Source organism: Halichoerus grypus, chromosome 14, assembly GCF_964656455.1.
Source record: "Halichoerus grypus chromosome 14, mHalGry1.hap1.1, whole genome shotgun sequence".
Lineage (NCBI taxonomy): Eukaryota > Metazoa > Chordata > Mammalia > Carnivora > Phocidae > Halichoerus > Halichoerus grypus.
The window spans coordinates 87,521,811-87,547,651 of NC_135725.1; the positions used below are offsets into that span (position 1 = coordinate 87,521,811).

At 56.9% G+C, this 25,841-nt stretch overlaps 1 long non-coding RNA gene across 1 annotated transcript; it reads left to right on the forward strand.

Annotated features, from left to right (window-relative positions):
* The first annotated feature begins 21,648 nt into the window (after positions 1-21,648).
* Positions 21,649-24,124, forward strand: LOC118547066 (uncharacterized). The gene is made up of 3 exons (XR_004922921.2): positions 21,649-22,249; positions 23,136-23,506; positions 23,755-24,124. It is a non-coding gene; the product is annotated as an uncharacterized LOC118547066 (long non-coding RNA).
* The last annotated feature ends 1,717 nt before the right edge of the window (positions 24,125-25,841 follow it).

Consider the following 25,841-nt stretch of genomic DNA (forward strand, 5'->3'; position numbering starts at 1 on the left):
ATCTGGTCAGAGCCCCTGGCTCTGTCTCCCCGAGCCTCAGCTTACTCACTGTAAGATAAAGACAGTATCCAACCTGTGGGGTGATTAGGAGGGTCAAGGCCCCACCCTCCTTTGCATTTAGTGAACATGACTTGTTATTCATGTTCTTGCTATTGATGACTTTGTTATTGTGGCCACTTTGGTAGACCCCTTAGCACTGTGCCAGGAACCCAGCAGGTGCTCAGAAAGAATGGTCAGGACCCCGACCAATCATCCCCAGCTCCCTGGGGCAAAGCAGGCATGGCTGGGTCCACCTGAAGTCCACCTGCCCAAAGGGGTGATACGTCCACCATCAATGAGCAAGGAAAGCATGTTGTGGGATAGGCTCTGCCGGGACCCGAGCTCAGGCAAACCTGGCCTCTCCAGCAAGGTCCTTCTTCCTGCACCTGCTCACAACCCACCCAGCATGTCTGAGGGAGTTCCCAGGCTGGGGCAAGTCCCCCCACCCCCTCCGTCCATCTGAGCCTTGCTCTGTGTCTGGCTAACTGGCCATCCTTCTTTCCCCCTGGCAGGCGAGCCATTAAGTGCCAGGCCCGAAAGCAGCGGCCTGCAGCCTCAGCACTAAGTGCATTCGCAACCATTAGCAAGAGGCCCCAGCCTGGCTAGTCAGGGCTAATGCACAGCCCGCCCCTCGCCCCTACTCCCTGGGGGCTGCCTGTCAAAGCTCTGCCCTTGGGTAGGGGAGAGAACAGAAGCCAAGAAGGAAACAGCCGAGAAGGTTCTGGGCCCACATGAACATTTGTATAGGTTGTTCACTGTACAATGCTGCTGCTCCGGGGGCCAGTGGGGCTGCAATTCAGCCAGCACCCCACTTGCAAAACTGAGGGCTCGGCTCAGGCTGCATTCCATACAGCCTCTTATAACCCATTCAAAGGAGCTATAAAGGAGGGCTGTGGCCTGTGTGGGTTGCAGAAAGAAGCTATCTGAGAACCTGAGGACATCCATGGTCTTTTTCTTTTAAGTAGGCTCCACGCCCAGTGTGGAGCCCAACATGGGGCTTGAATTCATGACCTTGAGATCCAGCCCTGAGTTGAGATCAAGAGTCGACGATGAACCAACTGAGCCACCCAGGTGCCCCCATAGTCTTTTTTTTAATTGCATTTTTATTGGCTTCCTTTTGGGGTCCAGTTCTAGGGATTCTATCATATGCATTAATTTGGGTAAGTCCTACCCCAAGCAGGATACAAAACAGTTCTGTCACCCAAAAAAACTCCTTCATGCTACGCTTTTGTAGTCACGTCCTCTTGCTCCAAGCCCTGACAACCACTGATCTGTTCTCCATCATTCTAATCTCGTCTTTTAGAAAACAGAATCATGCAGTAGACTCTCTTTGAAGATTGGCCTTTTCCACTCTCCATAGTGGCCTTGAGATCCATCCAAGCTGTTGTGTGTATCAATTGTCTGTTCCTTTGTATTGCTGAGTAATGGTCCACGGCATGGATACACTAAGTTTGTTTATCCATTCACCCATCCAAGGACATTTGGTAGTTTCTAGATTGGGGTTGCTACAAATAAAGCGGCTGTGAACATTCATGTCTCTGTGTCTTTGAACACACATGTCTTTGCATGGACCTAAGTGTTCATTTCTCTGGGATACGCGTCCAGGAGTAGAACAGCTGCATCATATGGCAAAGATCGGATTAACTTTTTAAGAACCTGCCCAACTGTTTTCCAGAATGGCTGGACCGTTACCATTCTGCGTTCTCATCCACAGGGTTTCAGTTGCTCTGCGTGCTTCTCAGCACTTGGTACTGTCAGGATTTTTTATTTAGCCATCCTAGTGAGTGTGGAGTGGGATCTCATTGCAGTTTTGACTTTCATGTCCCGGATGGCTAATGATGTTGAGTGTGTTTTCATATGTTGCCATCTGTGTATCCTCTCTGACCAACTGTCTGTTCAAGTTTTTTGCCCATTTTTAAGTTGGATTGCTTTTTAATGGTCAAATTTCCATAGTTCTTTATATATTCTGGATACAAGTCCTTTTTCAGATGTGTGATTTGCAAATGTTTCCTCGCAACCTGCAGTTGGTCTTTCCATTCCTTTTTTTTTTTTTTTAAGATTTTATGTATTTACTGGACACAGAGAGAGAGACAGTGAGAGCACAAGCTGGGGGAGTGGCAGACAGAGGGAGAAGGAGAAGCACACTCACCTCTGAGCAAGGAGCCTGATGTGGGGTTTGATCCCAGGACCCTGGGATCATGACCTGAGCCAAAGGCAGATGCTTAACTGACAGAGCCACCCAGGCACCCCTGGTCTTTCCATTCTTTTAAGAGTGTCCTTTGCAGAGCAGAAGTTTTTAAAATTTTGGTGAAGTTAAATTTATCAGTTTTTTCTTTTATGGATTGTGCTTTATTATTATGTCTAAGAACTCCTTGACTAATTCTGAGTTCCAGAGATTTTCCCCTCTGTTTTTTAAAAGTTGTGGAGTTATAGATCTTACATTTAGAGCTGTGATCCACTGTGAGTTGATTTTTTGTATGTGGTATGAGGTAAGAGTCAACCTTCTTCTCCTTTTCCTTTTTGTCCTTCTCCATCCTCTTCCCCTCCTCCTCCTCCTCTTTCTTCTTCTTATATATGGATGTCCAGTTGTCCCTCAGTATTTATTAAATGAATGAATGAAAGGCACAAAGGAGCAGGTTGGAAGGCTAGCAAAGTGGGGGAGGCCAAGATTGTATACAATTCAATGGAAAAAGGATACTCTTTTCAACAAATGATGTTAGAACAGTTGGACATTTGTTTGATAAAAAATGAACCTCAACCTCCTATCTTATACAAAAATTAACTCACAATGGATCATAAATTGAAATTGAAATGGAAAGGCCACCAGTGAACACATCTATGTCATATGATCTGGCCCCACTGTTGGATGACACAGAAGTGGTGAGATATGCAAGCGTGAACGGTAAGTCAAGTCGGAGCCTTGTGTGGTCATACCTGACCTGTCTGGGGTTTGAGGATGGGAGTAAGGGAACCAGCACTCATCACATGTCAACTCTGCACTGAGCATTCCACTAAGTGCTTTCTTTGCATTGTCTCATTTATTCCTAAAACCAATCAAACTTTTAGAAGTTGGTGTTTTGATGCCCACCCTATGGGTAAGGAAATTGAGCTCAGAGAGGTTGAGAAACTTGCCAAAGGTCACACAGTGAAGGAGAGAAGAAGATTTGAACCCAGGTTACCCACCTCTGCTAGAGACAGGCGGGGGACAGTCGGCCCAAACTAATGGCCGGCTCTACATTGTTGATCTTGGTTGGGGTGGGTGTGGGGCATGTGAGCTTTTCTCCTAGGATTCTGGAAGGATCAGAGGCCTCCGTTCTCCCGAGAGCCTCAGCTCAGTCCCTCTTATGATGATGCCTCCTCCTGGATCGTTCTTGTTCTTGGGAACTCATTGAACCTATCCCCAACAGTGGGGAGCCATCTGGGCCTGATGATGATGAATGCCTCTGTGTCCCATTATTATATCCTCCTGACAGTGCACACGCATGAGGGTATGTGTCCAGCCTGGGCTGATACGTGTCTGTCTTTGGCCCTGCACTTGGGGTCCCCACCTCCCATAACTGGTCATTCCAGCCCGTTGACCTTCTCCATGTTCCTAGTGCATTCCCACCCCCACACCTTTGCCCAGGAGACCCTCTCCACTTCTCACTTGCTCAGATGTGATGAGTGTGTCAGGATCCAGCTCAAGTCATGCCTCCCCAGCAGCTCCTATGAGCTCTTCCTCTTCCTGCTGCTGATAAATGCAGTCTAGGCCCATATGGTCTGAGAAGCTGGCATTCGGCAACAGAGCCTCCTAGAGATGCATGGCCTTTCTAGAGCCTTCTAGATGCACCCAGGGATGCCTCTAGAGCAGTCTCAGCCCCAAATGGGTTGGGAGCACTCTGAGGGCAGGGGCTAAATTTAAATTCCCTCTCTGTCTGGCTCGCAGCCCATGGCTCAGGGGCCAACAGACCCACTTCTGCCACTTTCTTGCTGTGTGACTCAGTGTCTGGCACATGCTGTAAATGCTCAATCAGGGGCAAGAATTGCTGCATTGTTTTCATGGCTATTATTCTCATTCCCAAGACGCTCTCTGGGGCAGTGTCACTGGCTATGGAAGGTGAGAGGGTCCGCTATTCTCCACAGAGAAGCCAGTCCTCCCTCGGCAGGAAGGCTCCCCTCCTTTCTACCCTGACCCTGGAACCCCCACCTGGAACACCGGCCCTGTGCCCTGCTGGTGGCCTGAGGCTCTGTGTGGCTCACTCCAGCCTCCCCTCCAGGGCCACAGGCTTGGGGGGACAGCTTGGAATTCTTATCCCCCCTCATAGCCTTGAGTTGACCCTCAGTGCAACACCGAAGGGCCCCAGAGAGGCTGGGGTCAGGCAGAGGGGAGCAGCCTCCTGCCTAATGAAGTCTGTCCAGACCTTCTGCAGCCTGATTAGATTTTCTGCTCCCAAAGGAGCCACCTTGGATCTTTGCTCACCCCTAAACCTCATGAGCACCAGGCCCTGAATTTCCAACCCGCTCTGCGGCTCCAACCTGCCGCTGTGCCTGCCCTGGCCCCAGCCTCTGACCTCTCTCCCCTGGATGCTGCTCCCACCACCCCTTCCTGCTCCTCCCGCCTCTCCTCTCTTGCCTGGCAGCTGGGGCTCTCTTTCTAGAACATTCATCTGATCGTGCTACCCGCCCCCTCCTAGAGACTCCTACTACCTTCAACAGGGGCTTCTCCAGCGTTTTCTATATAATTATCACCTGGGGAACCTGTTCAAATGTCACCATATGGGGACCCATGCCTCGAGAGTATGGTTTCCTGGGTCTGGAGGGGGCGCCTAGGAACCTACATTTCCCATGTCCCCCTTTGGGGCTGGGGCCAGGGACCCAGAACCTGGCTCTCTATTTGCATTCTCATGTTCTGGCTCAAAACTCCCGAGACACAAGGATATGAATGTGAACCTGGCCTTCCAGAACAGTGCAAAGGTGGGTGATCAAGGAGGGTGGCCAGAACCCAGGTTTCCAGTTCGCGCTTTTCTCGCCAGATCACTAACCTTGTCAAGTTCTAGACATTTGGTATGTGTACCTCTATTTGTTCTCTTTTTTTTAAAGATCTTATTTATTTATCTGAGAGAGAGACAGAGAGAGCACAGGCAAGGGGAGGGGCAGAGGGAGAGGGAGAAGCAGGCTCCTGCTGAGCACAGAGCCGGATGCGGGGCTCGATCCCAGGACCTCAAGATCATGACCTGAGCCAAAGGCAGACACTTAACTGACTGAGCCAGCCAGGCGTCCCTAGAGAGAGAGAATCTTAAGCAGACTCCATGCCCAGCATGGAGCCCAACATGGGGCTCGATCTCATGACCCTGGGATCATACCCTGAGCTGAAACCAAGAGTCTGATGCTTAACTGACTGAGCCACCCAGGCACCCCTCCATTTGTACTCTTGCCCAGGGTCCCACACCTGCCAGGGTAGACCTAGCTTGGTGAGCACTGAGGACCCCCTCCCTTCTCCACATGACCCTCCCGAATCCAGCCTCTGGTCTCTGAATGTCCCAGGCAAGTCCTCGCTTCTGTACCTTCTGTACACGTTCCCTCCGCCTGAATGTTCTTCTCCCACATATCTCCTTGGAGAACTCCTATTCATCCCTCAAAACCTGGTTTAGATTCCATGATTCCTCAGGGCCCCTCTGTGCCGTCACCGCTTCTCTGGTTGCACGTACCCTGCTTGGTCATAATTATTTTGTTTCAGTTGCTTCCTTGGAGGCAGTTTATAATCTTTACTATCATGGTTTTAGAATCAGAAAGTGTGGCTTTGCCTCTGATTCCCATGCTTCCCCGGGGCCTGGACTTGGGTGTTGTCCACCCCCTTCTCTGAGAACTTTTCATTATTGGTAAGCTGAGGGTTAACATATTTTCCTCTGCGTTGGGTTGCCTTGAAGTTTAAATGAGTTCACACTTCATTATTTTGACATCTTTCCTTCTGGCAGGCAGGCTCTGTGAGACCAGGGAGTGCATCTCCTCATCTTTGGACCCTCGGGGTCCGGGATGGGACCTCTCCCAAAGTGGAGGACGGGTCTGTGGTTAGCTCAGGGCTCTGCTGCTCTGCCCTCAGTCCCCGGAAACTGTCCCCACTCTGAATGCCATTGTTTACTGTGCTCAGGGAAAGGGCCTCCTGTCCCTCTGGGGGCCTCCAGCTGAAGTGCGAGAAGCCGGCGGGCCCCACAGGGTGAGAGAAGCCGGGGCAGGCCGGATGCTCAGCCCTGGCTTAGAACTGTCTGCAACTCTGGCGTGTGTTTGAGGGTGCCGGCCCCCATCCCGTTCCCTCGGGGCCTGCCCAGTGTGGGGGAAGGAGGCCAGGGTGCCCGGGAGGCTAGAGGACTGGCCCCAGCTGCAGAGCCGGAGTGAGGATCTCTTGATCTCTCGGCTGCACCAAGAGGCGGAGGCGGCCAGGGCCCTGGAGATGGTCTCCATGACAACGGCTGCCACTCACTCCCCATCTCGGATGTAAATTAGTTACAATTTTATTAGTGTGCAGAATTTCAAGAGGCCGGATCCTGCTTTGGAAGGGAGAAGGATGGGGCGGGGGAGAGTTTCCAAATGCCTCATAGCCCCGCGAGGACCCCAAGCTCCAAGGTGGGTCCAGGCAGAGCAGACTGGGCCGCGTGCCCTCCTTTGTGTGTCCATCAGCTGGCCTGGGCTGGGGAGCCAGCTGTGTGTGGAGAGAAGGAACACAGGCTGGGGGGGGGCACCAGCGGGGTACCCAGGGGGCTCCCTGCCTTGTCTGGCCTCCTCCTCGGTTGACGGGGGCGATGGCTGAGGTCCCTGGGGGTCGCCAGCTGGCTCGAGGGCGCCTGGTTTGCCAGTGGCCAGGCTCTCCTGCGCTCCTCTCTGCTCGGCTGCCTCCCCCGGCGGGTCAGGAACCACTGAGACACTGCTGGGCACCAGGGCAGGCCCGCCCGAGCGCTGCCAGGAGTTGGGGTGTCCGAGCACATGCGGGGGGAGCCCTGGGTGCCAAGAGTCCGCACGTGGGCTACAGCCAATGTTGGCTGGGTGGTGCCCAAGCCTCGGCCTTCTGGTGTGTGATGCTCTGGATCACGTGTGCATAAACACATGTGTGTGCACACATACATTTCTTTTCCCCAAGGAGGAAAGAAGGGACAGATTTGTCTTTTCCTAAGGCTGTTGTTAAAATTAGTTGTGTCCCCCAAGGCGCATCCCACTGTGTGCGCCCTGAGGTGGCATTGCTCCTTCCACTGCGGAGAGCAGGACCCAGCAAGATGGCAGGCCAGCAACGCCCTCGGGCTCCTAATTGGGGGCCCGGCTCGGTGGTGGCACTGAGGTGCCCTCCCCGGGGGCTGCAGAAGGGCCAGCACTGCAGGGCGGGGCCAGGCGCAGGGGTCGGAGGTGCCGGGCAGATCAGGGAAAGCTCCTTGCGGGAGTGAGTGGCCAGGCCATCGAGGGCAGGAGGGGTGTGCCTGGCTGAGGGGACAGCCCCAGTGCAGGCTTGGGGACGTGACAAAGCCTGAGTGAAGGCTCGGGGCTCGAGAGGCTGGGAGGACGGGTGGGATACAGTTGGGTGGTTGGCCAGGGGAATAGCAGGGAGGATGGACGTGAGGGTGATGGGAGGTTAGAGGAAGCTGGACGGGAGATGGTTGGAAAGACCAACAGACTGGATAAAGACGGGACAGGAGGCTGGCTGGCAGGATGGCGGGCAGGCTGTTTACGTGGTGGTCAAGCCCGTGTGCTCTGATGATGGACCCAGGGATTCCAATCCCAGCTATTTCCCTGGATAGGAGGCTGGCGGGGGGTGGGGGGCAGTGGAAGGAGCCATAAACTGGAGACTCGCACATTAAGCAAAGCACGTTGGGCAGGACAGAGCCTGGCGCACAGTAAGAGCTTAATAAAGTTTTACTCTATTATTTCATCCCGTGTCCTGAACTCAGCCTTCCATGGTGGTTAAGTTACAAGCTGGGGCTACCCTCAGGGGCTCAGAGTGCCCTGAGCAAGGTGATCAATCCTGCCCCTCAGGAGGGACAGAGCAGGGTCGGTGGGTGGCCTGAGTTGGGAGGGAGAAGGGGGAAAACGGGGAGGGTGGTGAGTTAGGGGTGGGGCTCGGGGCCTGTGTCATAGGGCACTCGGGACAGGGCTAGCGCCTTGGCAGCCACGGAAGCTCACTCAACTCCGAGGGGTGCCAGTGCTGGAAGGAGGGGTGAAGTCAGGAGCCGGGGTGAGGGGGACAGCTGTGGTCCATGCCTGGGAGTGAGGGGCTGGACCAGGCGGCCATAGAAGGCACTTTTAAATAGGGCAGATTCTCTGACAGTCTCTCGCTTGCTCAGTCGGTAACCAGGCCGTGGCCGAACCTCATCCAAGTAGGCGGGAGAACTTTCTCCTCCATGGGGAGGGAGCCTGCCATCGTGGCCTGACTCTGCTGTCAGGGATGGAGAAGTGCCAGCCAGGCCACAGGCCTGTCCTCCCGAGGTGCAGCCAGCATGTGCGGGAGAGATGGAGGAACTGGGGTCTACAGGAGGGAAGCACCCTACCGCCCTCGACAGGACTTGGTGCCTATGTCCCTGTCCATCTGGGATTCAGCTGTGGCCAAGAGGCTGGGCAGCCCTGGTGGCAATTAAGCCCTGGGTGACTAGGTCCTGGAAATGGGCCGTTATGGATAAATCACTGCTTCTATAGCAGGGGCAAAGTCCGTCTCCTGGCTCCGTCCTGCCGGACTCTGCCCGACTCTGGGGCCCCCGTGAAGGTGAAGGTCTCCCAGACTTCCATCGGAGCTCGGTCTCTGCCAACGCCACCTGCCCAGCTCCCCTCCCACGGAGGCAGGAGCCTGCTGAGGGAGGAAGGTGGCAGCTCTGGCTGGCTCGCCTGCCGCCTCCAGCCCCCAGATTACAACTTGCCATATTTTGTGGCCCGAGGGCTGCGAATTCTAACAGGCAAAGAGCCGGGTTGGGACCGCCCACCCTGTACCAGTCATGTGTCTGACTAATTATGCCACACACCGGAAAACTTAATTAAATGGATGCTTGGTGTGTAATTTCAACTAGTTTGGAAATAGGGGGAAATCAAACAAACAGCCGCCACAGCCTGCCAGTCGCCCGTCACCTTGGCAAAACCCCGCTGGGCCCTGGGTGCTGGGGACAGGGGGCGCTCGTCTGGCTCTGCTCAGCTGCGGGGCCAACGCCTCCTTCCCTCCGGCCCCCAGAAGAAGCTCGGGCTGTCCTCGACTCCCCGGCCCCAGGCGCGCACACAGACACATGCATGCGCGCACACACACACACACACACACACACGCATGCACACATGCACGCACCCAGCTGCAGCTGCAGGAGGAGCGCGGCCGCCCAGGGGGACAGGGAAGGTGGGAAAACTCTTAGAATCAGGGGCTGCATTAAAAGGTTAGCAAGACAGTAGGATACAAATCCAAGGAAAGGCCAGTTACGTAGAACTTAAATATAACTGAAGTCCAGCTGTCGAGTCTGCTGGAAATCATGTTCGGGTCTCTCTCTGACCCTCTGTCTCCTCCTCCTTCCTTCTGTTCCTCTTCAGGTCACACCCTTGCTCTGCGTTTTGTGTGTGCGAGGGGACCCCAACTGCAGGGGGTCGCCATCCTGCTGGGGACCCAGAGGGGTCCAAGGGGGGAGGGAGGCAGAGCCCCAGGCAGCGGCAGAAGAGGGGACCTGGAAGGTTCGGAGAAGGATGAGGGCACAGGAGAGGCTTGGGCCATTGCTGCTGGGCAAGCAGGAGAGGGCAAGAAGGCTGGCATCCTACTGTGTTGTCCCAGGGCAGGGTCTCGGGCCGTGCGCTCTGTCAGCGAAGTGAATTCAGAGAACCAGAAGAGGCGCGCGAGGCAAGGGGGAGAAGCTCCAGCCGCCGTTTGCTCAGTGAGCACCACCCGGACACTTAGCAGTTGAGCACCGGCCAGGGCGCCGGAGGCCCGGTGCTCAGGAGACGGGCACCCCCGGGGGAGGCGAGAGGCTGTGGAGAGTGAGGATGCCCCGGGGCTAAGGGCATGCCCCTCGTGCCAGGCAGCTCCCCTCACCATGGTCCCACGAGGCAGTCACTGCCCTCTCCTTTTGCATATGGGGAAACTGAGGCCTAGACCGTTAGGTCCTTGCCCAAGGCTCCCTGCATGTAAACCTCGCAGCTGGAGGCTTTGTTGAGGAACTGAGCAAGGAGGCAGAGTAAGGGTGGTCAGGACAGGCATTTCTGGGGAGGGGGTGTCTGAGCTGAGCTGCCCACACACACACACACACACACCCCCGCCGCCAAACCCCGACTGTGTGTGTTCTCTGGGCTGATGCCTGGCTTTACATACACGCATCTCATCCACGCCTCACAGGAGCCCATTTTTGAGAACAAGAGACTGAGGCACATAGAAGTTAGGGGACAGGCCTGAGTTCCTGTGGCCACCACCGTGTCACCCTGCCCACACAAGGCACAGGACAGTTCCTAGCACTGGGGGCGCAGCTCAGAATGAAAAAAAAAGATGAGCGAATTCAAGCAAAGACGCTTTGCTTTGCAGAGAGTTGAGGTGGTTTTCCCAATGTCACCCGACCCTTCAAGGCCTGGTGGTGTCTGTCTGTCCCAGTGCGGGGACATCTGCCCACTGCCACAGGGACAGCTCTGAAGATGGTGGCGTGCTGGGATTGTGCTTCATGCACGGGGATGAGACCTCCAGGTTGCTCAGGAACCAAGGAGAGGGAGGTCTTGCTTCCCACGACTCCTGGGCCCTGGGTCCCTTGGCCTCCCTGCCTCCCCATCCACCAGCCCTTAGTGACACTGGCTCAGGAGATGCAGGAGAGCCCGGGGTTACCAGTGTGGGTTGGGGTCAGCTGGGCCTGAGTTTGAATCCTGCTTTGTTGTTAACCCGTCTTGGACTAGTGACCTCACTGTGTCTCTCAGCCTCAGTTTCCTCCTGGATTTTTTTTTTTTTTTAAGATTTTAATTATTTATTTATTTGAGAGAGAGAGCACGAGAGAGGGAGCTCACAAGCTGGGGGAGAGGCAGAGGGAAAGGGAGAGAGAGAATCTCAAGCAGACTCTATGCCCAATGCAAAGCCTGATGCAGGGCTCGATCCCACGACCCCGAGACCACCACCCTGAGATCATGACGTGAGCAGAAACCAAGAGTCAGACACTCAACCGACTGAGCCACCCAGCCCCCCTCTTTCTGGATTTTTGCTAGGCTGTATCCCCCTTACCACTCAGGTTGTGGGTCTGGGTTACCTCCTGGGAGGGGCTCCGTGACCACCCTCCCCCGTCATTGCCCTGCTGATGTTCTCTCTCTCCCTTCCTTGCATGTTTCTGGGTCTAAGGATTTCTTTGTCCATGTGGGACAGGCACTTTTCTGTCTTGTTTTCCCCCGTACCCCCGGCATCCAGCACATGGCAGCCCAGAGAAGGTGCTCGTTAGATGTTGTTGAATGAATGAGCGAGTCTGTCCAATGGGGACAACACGGGTCCCTCCCTCTCTAGAATGTTCTGGGTACCAGATGTCAAGGCTTAGTTGGGGCTGGGCTCTGGGCTCCGGTTACATCATTAGCAGGTCTTCTTCAAGGAGCCAGACCAGGGACGTTCTTCAGGCAACCAAAGGGGAGGGGTCTACCAGAAGCAGAGCTGGGGGCAGGCCCACCTGATCAACCCAGATACCCGGAGCCAAGCTCCCCAGTGTCTGGAGCAAAGAACAGGGCGGAGATTTGGTGCGTGTGGTCCCTTGGAGGTCTGTGCCCCAGAGCCCCAGGGACACTCCACTTCCTTGTCTTCCTTCCTTCCTCTTTCCCTCCCTTCCTCCCTCCTTCCCTCCCACAACCTCCCAGTCCACCCCTACCCCAGCCCTTCAGAGTTCAGCTCTCCTATTTTTCTCTGCTCCCTGCCTCTCCCCTGTTTTCTCCTCCCCACCTCACTCTGTCCCAGGGAGGAGCAGCTGGGGGCGGCGATTTGCAGCTCCCAAAGCAGGCATCTCCCTGAAGCTGCACATCTGGGTCATTAGGACACTCCGGAAAACCGGGGCTGCCTGAGCCCAGACCTGCAGCCCTGCTCTCCTCCTTCCTCCCCATCCTCTCCCTCCACCCCCCACCTCTCTCTTCTCCATCCTTCCTTTTTTCCCTATCCTCCTTCCTCCTCCTCCTTCATCCCCCTCTTCCTCCTTCCTCCCCATCCTCTCCCTCCTCCCCCCACCTCTCTCTTCTCCATCCTTCCTTTTCCCTATCCTCCTTCCTCCTCCTCCTTCATCCCCCTCTTCCTCCCTCACCCCCATCCTTCTCTCTCCTCCTCCTCTCTCCTTCCTCCCTATTCTCTTTCCCATCCTCCTCCTTCACCCCCATCCTTCTCCCTCTTCCCTCCTTCCCATTCTCCTCCCTCCTCCCCATCTTCCTCCCTCCTCCCCACCGTCTTCCTCCCTCCTTCTCACCCTCCTCCCCATCCTCCTCCCTCCTCCCCACCTTCCTCCCTTCTCTCCATCTTCCTCCCTCCTTCCTCCATCCTCCCGCCCCCTCCTCCCTGTTCACCCTCCTCCCCACTCAAGCCAGTATTTTTAGCTCGCTGCTGTGCATTAGTGTGCAGGGGCGCTCCTGCTGGAGCCTGGGTGAGGTTTTATCTGTTGTGACAGCCCCAGGGGCAGCTGGTAGACTTTTTCCCTCTTAAGTTTGGAGCGCTCTCCCTCTCCCCGGGGTCAGAGCCTCAGCTGGATGAGGGGCAGGGTCTCGGTGGTTTGGAGCCCAGGCGCAGCGTGCCCTCCCTCCCTCTCCCTGCACCCCCCCTCCCCTCCTCGGCCCCCGGGGGCCTTTGTCTCTGGAAGATGGGCTGCGGGAGCCTGAGCCACCTCTTGCTTCTGCTTCCTCCTTCTCTTCTCATTACTCCTTTCCTTGGGCTGCTTCTCTCAAGGTTCCAACCACTCTCTCCTTGTTCTCTCCTTCCCTGCCTCCCTGCTCCATCTCTTCCCTGCCACGGCTTTCTCTCCTCTCCCCTCACCCCTCCTTGCCTTGAGCAAAAGGGAAAAATCCCCGGTGGACCAGGGACCCCAGCTTCCTCCCCGTCCCTATGTCCTTCTGTCCTTGGACAACAGGAGTGGGGGGTTGTGAGGGGATCCTGGGGTTTAGGGGGTTCCTGGAGCCCCTGTCTCCAAGGTTAACCTGCACCAGGGCCCACCTGCATGCTCATGCCTTTCCACGACTCACTAGCGGCCAACCTGGCCCCAGTGGGACCCCCTGTGCCCAGCGGGAGCCCCCAGGACAGCCTGCCCTTCATGGGTCCAGGCTGCAGAGGCCTCCTGACCCAGGTGGTCTGGGTCCCTCAGGGGCTTCTTCTCAACACACCTCCCTTCCCCTTCAATTTGGCACAAACCTAAACTTACCTTTGTGGATGACCATTTAAGATAAGCAAACCATTGTCCTCCGCACTTTACAGTTTACACATCTCTCTGTTCGTCGTCCCCACAGCTGAGCACTGCAGACCCTATTCTATCACCCCACACTGTGGGGCCCGGAGAGGCCAGGCGCCTCGGGCACGGACAGCCCACCGGCTCTAAGCGGCTCCCAGGCCTATCTGGGTCTCACCCCTGCAACCCCTGAGCACTTGACTCCACACTGAGCTCCGCACCTTTGCAGGGCCTTGCAGGCCCAGAGAGGCAAATTCCCTGCCCAAGGTCACACAGCCCAGGCTGGTGCAGGGGAAGAGTGGTTTGGGGCTTTAGGGGCTCAAGGGCGGGGAGCTTGAGGCCCCGAGGGACCCCACTATGTCCTTCTTGGCTATCCCCCTTCTAGAGCCAGTCCTCTCCCCAGCTCAGTTGGGGAGGACGGGGTGGTGCTGACGCAGCCACCTTTGGCCACCTGCCTCCCCCCAGCCCCAGGGGGCTGCCCCAGGGATGTTATGTGGTGAATGTGCTGGCCTTGTCCATCTGGGCCCCCTAAAACCCCCCAGCCCCCTCTCAGTGCCCCCAGCTCTACTCTGGGCACATGATTCTCCTCCCCTCCCCTCCTCTTCTCTCCCTTCTCCTTGGCCTTTTCTCTCCCCATTCTGCTCCTGGGGCTCTGCCTTCAGGAGCCTCCTTCCCCAGCCGGCCCCTCCCTGGTGCCCCTCTTCCCTGTTGTCTCCCCTCCCTCTGAGGCCCTCTGCCCAGCGGCATTTCCCGATTTCCAGCTTTCTCATTCTTCCATCTCTCTCTCCTGCCTCTCCTTCCCGTCCTCCCTTTCCCATCCTGCTGTTTCTGCCCACCCTGCCCACCCTAACGTGCACAAAGGCTGCAGCCCATCCTCACTGCAGCAGTGATGCAGGTGAGGACTGGCCCTAGGAGCAGGTGGTGGGAGGGGACCCTATACCCCTTCCCTGGGTCCCCACCCGTGGAGGCACCTCCTGGCTCAGCCTAAGCTAAGGCCAGGGTAGCGCGGGATCCTAGGCCTGGTAGGCTCCAGGGTTTGGCAGCTGCTTTTTCTGAGGCCTTGGGGCAAGGGGCACCCCTGCACAGGCCAATGCTTCTGGAAGGCTGGTATCCGCAGAGTGCCCTCCTGGTGGTCATCATAGTGCAGGGACCGGCCCTCGAGGGCCATCGAGGGCAGCCCTGAGGGCAGGGCAGTTGGGTCCAGGCTGGGGTAGCATAGATTGTCACAGTGAAAAGGTGTGAGGAGAGAGGCGCCGTGCTGGCCACCGGGGCGGCCAGGGAGGTGCCTGGTCCTCCACGCCCTGTGGGCACCTAGGCACCATGGGGACATGGTGAGGCCTGCCGATCACCTCACTCGTCCCTTCTGTTCTAGGTTCATGGGGCCCTGGAGTCCGACAGCTCTGGGTTCGAATCTCACCCCCTCTCACTAGTTGTGCAACACCGGGGGTAACTGACCCCCCCGCCGCCCCCTGCCCAGGGCTCTGCTTTAGCGTGGGGCTAACGCACTTGCCTGCCCCGAGGGCCGCTGTGAGGGCATCTGTGGGAGCTGCTGGGCCCATCCACCTGAGGCCCCCGTTTCCCCATTATTCCACCAACCCCAGCTGCGTGTCATCGGCCCGGAGTCCTGCTCTGGCCCCCCAGCAAGTCACTGGACCCACAGAGCCTCTGTTTCCTCCCCCATAAAAGGGGGCTAATGAGAGTAACCCCAATGGGGGTGCAGCAGTGCTGAGATCACCTGGGAATACTAGCTCAGCTGAGGGGGTCAACGGGAGTGGTTGTTCTTAGCTGTTTTGTTTTATCTGCCGGGAGTGTGTTTTTAAATATGCAGCCCTGCCCTCTGCCCCACAAGAAGTGTTCAGCCTCCGGGGCCTGGAGCTCCTGGGCCCTGTCCCCCCAACCCTTTGTGTGCCTGGACAGAAGATGGGGTAGTGGGGAGGAGAGAGGGATAGGGCCTGCAGGAGCTAAGCCTTCCCCCCACTATGGCTGGGGGCAGGTGCCTTAAACCTCTCCCTGGCTCTGACACAGCCCCTGGGCACTGGGAGGTTGCTCTGCTTGCGGATCTGGCTTTGCCCCCAGATGGGCAGCTGACCAAGGAAAGGAGGGCCAAGGGCTAGGAGGAAGGGCTGAGTGTGGGAACGAGCGGGTAGGGGGACAAAGGCTCTGCGAACCCTCCTCACTAGGGGCCTGTGCATGACTGCAGGAGCTAGGAGGACCCCAAGACTTAAGGGCTCGGTCCCCAAAGCTGGAGTTACTGTTCCAGCTCCGACAGGGAAACCCGTTCTTCCTCGGGCTGGTGGTGCCTCCTCGCTCCCCATGGCACCCGTACCTCTCTCTGACTTCACATGTATTTACAAATCTTCACCCTCCTCATGGAAGGGACCTGGGCTTTTTCCCTGCTGCATCCCAGGATGGGTAGGATGCACTGAGGTGTTACTAGTTGTCCGATGAGTGAGCGAGCAAGTGAATGACTTGACCCGGGCTCAGTCTTCGGGGGTGTGCCTCACCCTTTTGGGGTCTGGGCCATCCCTCTCCTGGTCTCCCCTGGGGTCATGGCCTGCACACACACGTTTCCGGTTTGGCAGTCAATGCTCCCTCCATGTCCTTCCTAGAGTCCCAGGGCTGCTTGCTTTGTGGGGCCAGCCCCGCTCACCCCTCTGCTTTGGTTTTCTTCCCCATTCACTTGCCTCTGGACCAGGTGGCCTCCTCCTGGTGGCTGGTCTCTCAGCCCCCTGGCTACTCCCTGGCCCTCTCCCCTCCTGACTCTCCCACCAAGAGATCCTTCGCATTTGCCTTTCCCTCTGCTGGGAACACCGTTCCTCCTGACCTGTCTCCCTTCCTCCCAGGCAGCCCCAAGCTCTCTGCAGTGTGTGCCCCTCTCCTGGCCTTGAATCGGCACACGGTCACTCTCCGCAACGGCGCTTAGCACCATCTGTGAGCGTCTTGTCACCGCGCTTCTCTCTGCTCCTCACCCGCCTATCTCTTCCATAGAAAGTCAGCTTCACGCAGGTCGGGCCTGCATCTGGCTTGCTTACCATCACCTCCCCAGTGCCTCCCCAGTGCTTCCCCAGTGCATAGCTTGAAAGAATCGCTGCGTTATCAGAGCCTAGAACAAGACTTAGCATATAGTACCCACAATAGTGAATGAATGAATGAATGAATGAGCAGATGAAGGAACACTTGAACAAATGAGAAAATGAGCTTTGGAATTGGACTACCTGGATGGTATCCTTACCAGCTCCCATGCTTGGGCCAATTACTTAGCCTCTCTGGGCCTCAGTTTCTTCATCTGAGAAAGGGGGCTACTAGTAGAGTCTGCCTCTCGGGGGTTATGTGGATCAAGCAGCAGTGTGTGAGAGCCCTAAGTGTGCGCTCTAGGAGTATCAGACAAGCTTTTCAGAAATGCCAACTCTCAATTCCCCACCACACCCCCACTGCTCTTCATCTCCGGAAATGGTACCTCCCACTGTTCACGATGACGCAGTCATCCTCGACTCTTCTTCCTTCCACACCCACGGCCCATCCTTTGGCAAATCCTGATGGCTTTTCTTAAAATACACCCCACATCCAGCCATTTTTATCTCCCCACCGCTGCTGTCCCCGGCCACCACCATCTCTTGCGTGGACTCCATCACCTTCTCTCCAGCCCCTGAAGTCTGTGTTCTGCTCGTGGAAACCAGAAATTCTTTAAAAACACAAATCAGGGGTGCCTGGGTGGCTCAGTAGGTTGGGCGTCTGCCTTTGGCTCAGGTCATGATCCCAGGGCCCTGGGATCAAGCCCCATGTTGGGCTCCCTGCTTGGCGGGGACCCTGCTTCTCTCTCTCCCTCTGCCTGCCTCTCCCCCCTGTTTGTGCTCTCTCTCTGTCAAATAAATAAATAAAATCTTAAAAAAAAAAAAAAAAACCCACACAAATTAGCCCTGGGCTCGCTCTTGCCTTCTACCCTGCATTGGCTTCTAGGCCTACCTAGAAAAAAATCTGAGATTTCAAGGTGACCTGCGCACTCTGCTCCCCGTCTTAGGCTCAGGATGCGCCACCTCAGGGCCTTTGCACTTGCTGCCCCCCTGGTGCCGACCTCTCCCGGGGCTCACTCCCTCACTGCACCGGGTCCATGGTCACCTCCTCACCTCAGTGAGCCCTGTTTTGGAACTCCAGACCAGCCCCTCACCCTGCTTTCCTTTCCTCTCTGGATCCTGGGATGGGCCTGTCTCTTTGCTCTTTGTCGTTCTCTTCCCTAGAATGTGAGCAGCACAAACGTGGGAAGCCGGTCCTGCGGCCCACCGCCTCCCGGCGCACGGGACGGTGGCGAGAGCTTGTGTTCCCTGACGCTCATAAGCGGACACACGGAAGTATGAGTGAGGGCTATGGCCATTATCAGTCTTCCTCTTCGAAAGCCAGAGAGAGCCAGGCTGAGAAGGGAGGTAATGTAACTGTGTCTGGTAAGGAAAACACCAGTGGCCTAACCCTGCCTGTCTTCTGCCGGAGACCAGTTGGCTTTCTGGGCTCGGGGCTGGGTCTGCCTCTGCTAGGGGCTCCCGCAGAAAGGCCAGGCCGGCCTGACTCAGCTCTTGCTCTTCTGTGAGAGGGAGGAGGCAGAAGCAGAGGGAGCCCCCCTTCCTCGCCCCCTGCTCCCCCTGACCTCCCCCAGGCCTGAAGTGCCCCGGAATACAACTCTCAGCAACCAGGTCTATCCCAGGAAGCTCCTGCAGAGTTTGGGGGTCCAGGGCCAAGGCCTCATCCCATCACCATCACCATTTCTATCTCTCCCATCTGTCACCACCACCCCCACCCCAACATCCCTCTACCAGCACCACTGTTCGGGGGTAAATTGTGTCTCCTTAAAAAGATATGTCGAAGTCCTACCCCCCCACCCCACCTGAGAATGTGACCTTATTTGGAGACAGGGTCTCTACAGAGGTGATCAAATTAAGATGAGGTCATCAGGGTGGGCCCTCATCCAATATGTCCTTCTAGAAAGGGGCAGTGTGGACACCTTTGAAGAAGCCCCGAGAGAGGCCCGGAGCAGTTCCTTCCCCAGCACGTTTGAGGGAACACAGCCCTGCTGACATCGTATTTTGGATTTCTGGTCTCCAGAGCTCTCAGACAATACATTCCAGTTGTTTTAAGCCGCACGGTTTGTACGTTGTTAGGCAGCCCCAGGAAATGAATGCAGCCACCTTCTGTGTCACCAGGACCGCTGTCATCACGGCCACTGTCACCGTGGCCCCTGCGGCCACCACTCCAGCCTCCCGGCCAGCATCCCCACTGTATTGGCTTCCTGGGGCTGCATAACAAATAACCACAACCTTGGTAGCTGAAACCAAGATTATTCTCAGACTTCTGGAGGCCAGAAGGCCAAAATCAAGGGGTCATCGGGGCTGTGTCCCTTCCCAAGACCCCGGGAAGAATCCTTCCTTGTTTCTTCCTGTTTCGGGTGGCTCCAGGTGCTCCTTGGCTTGTGGCTGCATTCCTCTCCTCTCTGCCTCAGTCTGCACTTGACCTTCTCCCCTTGGGTGTCCCGCTCTTCTCTTCTGTCTCATATAAGGACACTCGTGATGTCGCTGAGGCCCCACTTGGGTAATCTAGGATGATCTCATGCCAATATCCTTAACCTCATGACATCTACACAGACCCTTTTTCCAAATCAGGTCACATTCACAGGTTCCAGGGATGAGGATGTGGACATATCTTTTGGAGAGGGGGCCACCATTCAACCCACTACAAGTACCAGCATCCCCCCCTCCCCCCACCATCAGCATCATTGCCAACATTAGTTAAGTACTAGTATGTACTGGTGTTAGTCCCAGGACTTTTCCTGGACCACCTTTATTCCTTAAGACAACCCAGGGCTGGTGCTGTCAACCCCACTTAACACACAAGACCGTGGGGGCTCAGAGAGAAGAATTCATTTGTCCCAGGTCTCACTTAGAAGTAAGTACTTGAACTTAGGCAGTCTGACTTCAGAGCCTCCTGCCCCCCAGCTCCTGAACTTATGATCCGTACAGATAATTCCACAGAAGGATCAGAGTGGGGTAGTGAAGCACCCTAATGGAAGGCAAGAACACCTCTAACCAGTGGCAGATCTCGGTCAGGTCTCTTCTCCTCTCTGGGCCTCAGTTTGCCCACCTGTAAAATCGGGAAGCAGGAGTGGTTGCTCTGCATAATCTCCAAGGTCCTCCTACCTCTGGATGATGCTGGGTGTCATCTGTCATCTCAGTCCTATTCACACACTGCCCAGGGGCAGGACTCTCACATCAGCTAAACTCTAAACCTGTGGCCAGAGATGAGTTTTGCTTGGAAGGCCAGCGCAGGGGGAGGAGTGGAGGGCGGTGCTGCTTTCCCATATCATGGAGCTGGCAGCAAAGGACTGGGGAAGGACTGGGGGTTGGGGGCTAATTCTCTCTTCTTGGAGCCCAAGACTTTTGATTCATGCGTTCAGGAAGGGCTCCAAAGCTGAGAACTGGTGGTTGCTGGGAACAGAGCTGAAGATAACTTTATCTTGCTGCGCTGCCCCAGACCCAGAGGCCTTAATCGGGAACCGGCTTGTCGCTTTAGACTCCAGGGAGTCTGGAGAGGCGATCCTGGGCCTGGAAAAGCCCTGGTCGATCATCTAAGGCCAAGAGACCAGGAGAGGCTGCGGCGACCAAATCCCAAGCCTAGTGTCCTTGGAAGGGGCATAAAAACACAAAATAGGTTGGGGGTGGGGTGTGCTCTGAAAATTAAGTTTCCAAAACCTGGTCTATTCATCAGGAGTCATTTGTTTATAAGTATAAACATCTTTTTTAAAATCCTTTTTATAATGTGAACTGCAGAGGCCTTTTTCCTCTGGCTTCTGTCTGGAGCACCAATTGTTTGCCTTTCAGCTAATAACGTTCAAGAGTGGGGAGTTGAGTTAGGGACAGAATTGCAAACTTTAATTAGCAGGATGAGATTAGCATCCCAGCAGGGGCTTGGGGGGTGGGGGCATCCTTCAGGCCCCTCAGATCCCTGGGGACACACCTCCCACAAACCCCCCAGCTGAAGGCTCCAGTGTGGTTAGCAGGAGCCAGGCCTGCCAGAGCTTAGACCTGCCGAGTTAATCTTCCCTTGCTGGGCCTCCAGCTGAGCCTCACCCTCTTCCAAGGCTCCCAGGCCAGCCACTGGCTTTCGTTCCCCAGCCTCCGCCGGGTTTTGTCCCTGCGGGTGTCCAAGCAGAATAAAAAACTGGCTGTGTGACCTTGGGGCAGTTGCTCACCCTCTCGGGGTACCGGAGGGAGTATGAGTGGGGAGGCGGGGAGGTGTGTGTTGGAAGCGAAGCCCCAGGGGCGGTGGAGGAATGCGACCCTCCTCCCTGCACACCCAGGGCTCACGCACCACCAACCTGCCCTTGATCGGCTCAGGCAATGCTGAGAATTTTCTGGTCTTTATCTGGTTTAGTTTTAAGTGCTTCCAACGGCAGCCGAGCTGTGTCCCCAGGAAATTGGTCCACGTAGGACGGAGCCTTCCCGAGAATGAAGTCATCTGTTCCTTTTTTATTTTTTGTTGCCTTTCTCCTTCAGCACGAGTCACCCGGCCTCTGCAGTCTCTCCCCGCGCGCACACACGCCCCGCGGCGGGGGTCGGCCGGGCTGGCGGGGGAAGGGGCGAGGGGCAGGACCCCCGGGGGGCCGCGTCTGCCCGGGGCGCCCCCTCGCCGTCCCCGCCTCCCGCTCCCACCCGCGACTTCCCCGGGCCCGCCCGAAAGGTGAGCTCCCGGGAGGCCGCCCGCGCTCCGGCGCGGCCCGCTCGGCAAACAATAACAGTAAATAACGCTCCCTTGTCAACGTAATAAAAACGGAAACGGTTACAATGTTTTTTAATAAGCGTCCCCCATCAATCTGCCTCTCCCTCCGCCCTCCCTCCCGGGCCGCGGGCACCGGCGGAGAGGGGCGGGGAGCAGGGGGAAGGATGGGGCGCCGGGGCGCGCGGGATGGACCGGGGTGCCGGAGGAGGACGCCGCCGGGGGGCGGGGGGGAGAGCGGCAGCGCAGCAAGTGAGAGACGAGGGGGCGCGGGCGGCCGGGGTCACGCGCGCCAGCCGAGCCGGGAAGCGGCCGCGGTGAGTAACACCGTTGCCATGGCGACGTGGCCGCGAGGAACAGGAAGCGGCAGAAATAGCAGCCGCCGCAGCCCACGCCGCCCGGCCCCTCCCCCCGCCCCGCGAGCCCGTTGCCACGGAGACCGGCTCGAGCGAGGCTGCGCGGGCGGCCGCGGCCTCCTGCGCCCCGGCCCGCGCATGCGCCCCGGGGCCTGCCCCGCGCGGGCGGCGTCGCGGCGGCACCAGCCGCAGCCCCGGCGCCGCCCGGACCCCGAAGCTGCGCGGCCGCACGCTAGGGTGCGAAAAGAAAAAAAAAAAAAAAGCAAAACTGTTTGTTGTACGCCTTCGGGAGGCAGCCCCGCCTTTGTTCCTGGCCGATTCGGCGGTTTCCCGGCGCTGGAAGCGGGAGCCGAGGGGGCAGGGACGCATCACTCAGCGTCCCCGACGTTTTCTGAGCGCTGGGCCGCGTCCTCCGGGTCGCCGAGGGGAGCCCGGGCCTGCCTGCCGCCCTCTCTGAGCCTGACCTCCCCGTGGGGGTGGGGGACTGCTCCCAGGTGATGCCCAGGGACCCCCCTCCTTTTCTCTTCGCGTGCCCTTCCCCAGATTGTACCCGGCAGAGAGCACAGAGGGAGAAATGAAATCCCGCCAAACCCCAGGCTTCCTCTCCGTTTCCTGGTCGCCAGAAAACTATGGAACAGTCCACCCCCTCCCCCCCAAGGAAGTTGAGGGAAACCTAAATGTTTCATAAACAAAAGCACTCTCCAACAACTTGTTTACGCGAAAGCTGGCTGCAGCCGTGCACGTCTGAGGCTGGTGTGTACATGCGTGTGTGTGTGCATGCGTGTGTGTGTGTGTGTGTGTGTTGGGGCAGACACACGATCATCTCTGAGGCTGTTTGTGGAGGATTTTTTTCTTTCCAGATTTTGTTTGGTTTGTTTTTAATAAGGGTCAGAGGTCTGGGTTTCTGCGGGGAAGGGGGAAGGGTCATCTCAGATGGACAGGCCAGGGGATCCCAGGAGGACAGGTCACGGGGCCTGCGGAGCTGGGGCAGAGGCCATGAGCCAGAGCCTCCCCATCTGGCACCGCTCTTCGAAGGCAGGGGGGTGTAAGTGGGGCCCTGGCGCTCGGGGCTGGTCCCCAGGGTATGGCCCGGAGCGGGCCTGGGGCCAAGGACTTTGGGACCTCTCTCCCCTGGGCAGGACAGCTGTCATTTTCCTGGCCCCTGCCGTGGTCACACTGGCCAAGAGGGAAGGCAAGCAGCGCAGCCCATGTCTCTGGGGTTTTCTCTAATGGAAACGGCGCGCTTTTGTTTTTGTATGGGGTGGACTCAGACTTGCAGCATCCAGGCTGGCCAGATGGGAATGTAGGGAGCCAGTGTGTGAGGAAGGGGGACAGTGTGTGAGGAAGCTGCTTCAAACCTGCTACTGCTCTCCTCTCCCCCTGCCCCCAGCCAGCCTGGTCCCCCCCCACCAACGCTCCCCGCCTCCTGCTGGCTGAGGGGATCTGGCCACTCGGACTCCACAGAGCTAAGGAGAGATTGGGGGCATGGGGTGATGTTCCTTCCTCCCTCCTCCCGCCCCCTTTCCACATGTGGGAGAGGGTCCTCAGCCCTGAAGGGGAAGCTTCTATCTGATGTCCAGAAGACTTCAGGTCCACCATGGCTGATTTGGCATCATAATTAGCCCTCTCCTTCTTTTAGAAGGAAATGAAGACACAGTTAGAAGCTGAGAGCAGTTGCTACAGTGAAGAGAAGACCCTACCTCTGCCCAAGGACAGTAGCTGGTGCCGAGAACCAGGGCTTCAGAACCAGAGTGTCCCGGTGATGAATCCCAGCTGGGGCCCCCCTGAAGCTTGAGCACCTGGATGATAGGGACGGTGCAATGCCCACCTCCCACGTTGTGATCATTCCTCGAAGTGATGTATCAAAGCTCTTAGCAGCAACTGGCGTGGAGTAGGTACTCAGAACAGGGCAGCTGTTACTGGAGCTGGAAGGGGTTTACCACTCTCCCTGGCGTGACCCAGGGTTGCCACCTTGGAGGCCCAAGACTCTGGGCTTGGCTCTATCTCAGGGTAGGTCCATCTTTGTCACAGGCTCCGCCACCAACCCACAGTACAGCCCGAGGCAGGTCACTTACCTTCTTTGGGCCTCGGTTTTCCCCTCTGGTAAATGGGACACTAATCTCAACAACCACTGGTTGTGAATTACTCTGTGCCAGGCATTACCCCGGGGTCTGTACATTTCCTTACCCAATTTAGCCTTCACAACAGCCCTCCTGAGGACGACCATGATATGTACCATCATGATCCTGATTTCACAGGTGAGAAGACAGGGCCTCAGACGGGTGAAGCCACTTGCTGGGGGATCACAAGGCTGGAAGGTGGCACAGAACACAAGGTGGTCGAGTCCTGGACCGTCGTGCACCCCTGAAAACAGGCATTGTGTTTGTGTCACTATTGCTCTTACTATGTGTCCTCTGACCTTTTCCTGGCTCAGGCCACGACCCCCTCTGCATTTGCATCCTTGGGTTCAACCATTCTGGACTCTTCGGAAACTGGCAGGGACCCAGCTCCCTTAGTGAAAGATCTCAGGGGCACATGGGGGGGCTCGAGGAGAGCCAGGTGGGCCCCACGCAGTCTCCGCCACCAACCTGGCAGCCCCCCGACAGCTCTCCCATCCCCCTTGTCCCTTCCTGCCACTTATGCCGAAGGGTTGGGGTCCCTAACACACCCAGGTGGACGTGTGGCATCCAGATGGTGCAGTTAATTGCGCTGGAAACTGTAAATCTCTGTTATTATCCCAGCTCCCCCTCTGCTCTGCTGTGCTGTCACCTCAAGGCGCTGAGGGGGGTGGGCGACTGGAGATGGAAGAGGCCCCCCTCCAGCCCCACCCACCCGGCCCAGGCTTTGTTCCTGCTCAGCAGCCAGGGAGGAAATTACCCAGTTGTGACGTCCAGTGCCTACGTCTGAATCCTGGCCCTGGCCCCTCCCGGCTGTATGGCTGTGTGACTTAATCTCCCTGTTATTCTCAGTTTGCTCATTCATAAATTAGGGAGGGTTACTGCACCTGCCTATCCCAAGAGGGTCAGGTGGCTGATGTGGGTGCGTGTTCCGCCCTGCCTGGCTCCAGAGGGTCCTCAGGATGTTACTGGTTATAGCAAGCGCCTCCTCTGTGCTGAGTGATATAATGTGTTCGCTCAGTGAATTCTCAAACAAGCACATTATTAGCCCATTTTACACGTGAGAGAGCGGCAACTCAGAGAAGGCAAGTGAGCGGCCAAAGGCCACACAGCCAATTAGCAGAGGAACTAGGATTAAAGCAGGCAGACCTGTGTGGCCCTGAAGCCCTCGCTGTGACCTAGGTTCCTAGCCCCCTGCCCCCACTGGAGCCCCCTCTGGGGCTCTAAACCAAGGTCTGCGGTGATAGCATCATCAGCCCTGCCCAGGGCTGGCTTCTATAACCCAGGTCTGAAAGACACTGGGTTAATAGGTCCTTAATAAAGCTGGCAGAGGCGTCTATAGCTTTCCGGGGCAGGGGCCAAGGGGCCAGGTGCAGCAGATGTGTCCTAATGAATATGCTGGGGAGGGGGAGATCCTTGGGGTGATCTGCCTGCTCACATCTCAGAGTTCATCCTCTATTCCTCCCTGCCTGTGTCACTGGATGCCTCCCAGTGCAGGGGACAGTCACCCATCCATCCATCCATCCATCCATCCATCCATCCACTCATTTACTCACTCATGTCCTCCTTCCCTTACATCCATCCATCCAGTGTTTATTGAGCACCCCTCTTGAGCCAGATCTTACCTTAGGTGCCTGGGGTCCCTCCCTCCAAGGGCTTCGCATTCTAAAAAAGGCACTAAATAAACAACTAACTATGCATTCACAGGATGCCGGGAGAGAGGGCATCTTGGGGGCTCTGAGACTGGACTGTGCAGACCCACCTCGGCCAAGCTCTCTAGACGACCTCCCCTCCCGGCCGACATGTACAAAGAAGGGGGTGCACTGTGTTCTCCCCTGCAATTCTAAAATTTCAAGTAGGGTGAGGAAGCTCCTAATCCACCCACTGCCACCCTAGTCCCTGGGATCTGCCCTCGACACCCGTGATGTCCCCAGTTGAGACCCAGGTCCAGTCCAGCTGGCCCAGATGGTAAACAACAAGCTGAGATGGGGTCAGGGGCAGAGTGCTGGGCCAGGAGGCAGGGTCAGGTCCTGACTGTGTCACGCGGTGTGTGGCCCCGGGGACATGACCTCCCAGAGTGGTCCTTCAGCTCGGCTGAAATGCCTTGGAGGCCGCGGGAAACCTCAGCCCCTGGGACGTTACTCTTATTGTTATTGTCGCGTTGTTAGTACAGAGGAAGCAAGCTTAGAGTGACTGGCTTTGGCCGGTGCTGTTCATTCAGTGGTTAC